The sequence below is a fragment of the Megascapheus bottae genome, chromosome X, assembly GCF_031878675.1.
Source record: "Megascapheus bottae isolate mThoBot1 chromosome X, mThoBot2.hap1, whole genome shotgun sequence".
Classification (NCBI taxonomy): domain Eukaryota; kingdom Metazoa; phylum Chordata; class Mammalia; order Rodentia; family Geomyidae; genus Megascapheus; species Megascapheus bottae.
The window spans coordinates 81,766,360-81,768,698 of NC_143547.1; the positions used below are offsets into that span (position 1 = coordinate 81,766,360).

The 2,339-nt window shown below is 34.6% G+C and overlaps 1 non-coding gene across 1 annotated transcript; it reads left to right on the forward strand.

Annotated features, from left to right (window-relative positions):
* Positions 1-213: 213 nt before the first annotated feature.
* On the forward strand, positions 214-334 carry LOC150041458 (U6atac minor spliceosomal RNA). The gene has a single exon (XR_016533972.1). It is a non-coding gene; the product is annotated as a U6atac minor spliceosomal RNA (small nuclear RNA).
* The last annotated feature ends 2,005 nt before the right edge of the window (positions 335-2,339 follow it).

Genomic DNA, 2,339 nt, shown 5'->3' on the forward strand with positions numbered 1-2,339 from the left:
TTCACACTAATAAGTTAAACACTTTGTGTTGCACTCTATATAGTATATTTGATTTACCATGATGATTAAGACATAGCTATTATCATGGAGAATATTATAATACAGTTAGGATATGTAGTACATTATAATCCCAAAATTTTAGAAACAGGTATGTAAGTGTAGGTATCCATATCTAGTTAGGTAAATAGATATTACTTTCTAAGTAAAAGAGCAGTGTTATATGAAATGAGAGAAGGTTAGCATGTTCCTTGACAAGGATAGAAGAGATCCTTGAGCCTAACAACATGGAAACAGTTAATGCATTGACACTTGTGACATCTACCCATTATTTTTAAAATCTATGAGTGAATGAAAGTATTTATAAATGAATTAACTGAAGAAAAATAGACTCTATGGAGAGCTCATAAAATTTTCAGAAAGATGAGACCAAAGCCCAACAAGTAAACAGCAGAAGAAGCCAAAAATATACAGTGTAACAAACACAGACTATTCAATTATGGGTGCTGACAAAACTGGGCAGCCAAATACAGAAAACTAAAAACTGACCCTAGCCCTTCGCCATGCACAAGCATTAACTCAGAATGGATGAAAGACCTCAATGTCAGACCAGAAACCTTGAAACTACTACACGATAGAGCTGGAGAGACACTGGAACTCTTAGGCATGGGCAAAAAAATTCCTGAACAGAATCCCAGATTGGACAGAGACTCGATAAATGGCACTACCTAAAAATAAAAGGTTTCTGCACAGATAACAGCATAGCCACTAAAGTAGACAGACAGCCAACCAACTGGGAAAAGGTATTTACCAATAATACATCGGACATATGCTTAATATCCAGTATCTATAGGGAACTCGAGAAACTAATCCCCCCCCAAACCCAACAAACCAATCACTAAATGGTAAAGGGAACTAAAGGGAGACTTATCAAAAGACGAGGTTAAAGTGGAAGTAAAAGCATATGAGAAAATGCTCATCATCCATGGTCATAAAGGAAATGCAAATAAAAACAACCCTAAGACACCACCTTACCCCAACAAGAATGGCCAAGATTTTGAACTCAGACAATGCTGGTGGGGTTGTGGAAAAAAAGGAACCCTACTGCACTGCTGGTGGGATTGTCAGCTAGTTCAGCCACTCTGGAAAGCAGTGTGGAGGTTTCTGAAAGAACTGAAAATTGACCTTCCCTAGAATCCTGCCATACCACTCCTGGGCATCTATCCTGAACATCATAAGCCAAGATATGATAAGGAGACCTGCTCAGCTATGTTCATCTCTGCACTATTCACAATAGCCAGGTGATGGAAACAATCCAGATGCCCTACTGCAGATGAATGAATACAGAAAATGTGGTACATATTTACAATGGAATTCTACATAGCCAACAGACAAGATAAAATAATGGCATTAGCAGGGAAGTGGATGAATCTAGAGCGAATTATGTTGAGACAAGTCGAGACCAAAGGAACAAAAGATGCATGATATCCTTAAGACGTGGCTATTAGATTCAAACAGTACAAAAGTGAGGACTCAATATTTGCATACCCAATGCTATGGACATGGTATTGGAACTATAAACACAACTACATAGACATAAAAAATCTATGACTCTATAGACATAATGTTTTATCACATAGATTAATACATATCTATGACATACAAACCCTCAGCCTAATTTTAATTATGTTCTAATATCTAAGTGCCAGTGATTGTATATAGAGATTCCCTTCTTGAATACTTGTTTGTTAAATATGTCATTTGAAATATGACTTAAAAATCAATGTTAATATATTCTTTAAAAAAATAAAAAAAATAAAATCTCCCCGGAGAGACCCTGAAAAAAAAGAATTCATTGTATATACCTCAAAATTGAGAAAAGTAAGGGAAGGGTTGAGTTGAAGAGGGATGAAAATGTTAATGGAGGTGGCTTGATGAATACACGTTATATTCATAGATTGCTTTGTTAATGCCTATCCTTTGTACAACTATTTAAAAATAATAAAAATGAAAAATAAATAGTATTAAAATTTATGGAGGGAAGAGTCTTATATGGTTGGCACGTAATTTTATATAGTTTTCAACTTTCTACTTTCTCTTAAAGAATGTATTTTTAAGCTGTAGTTCTATTTTCTTGAAAGTCTCTATAGCAATGAAAATCTCAAGAATGCCAGAATGTATAATTTGCTGACATAAGACAACTTTAAATAAAAAATGATATATTAGAGTGCCACTTTTTCCATTTCCATGGCCACATATTACAGTATAATCCCTGACTTGGTTGAAAGTTAGGAAATCTAGTTCTTGTATTGTCTCTGTTTTAAATGTATAAAATGGGAATA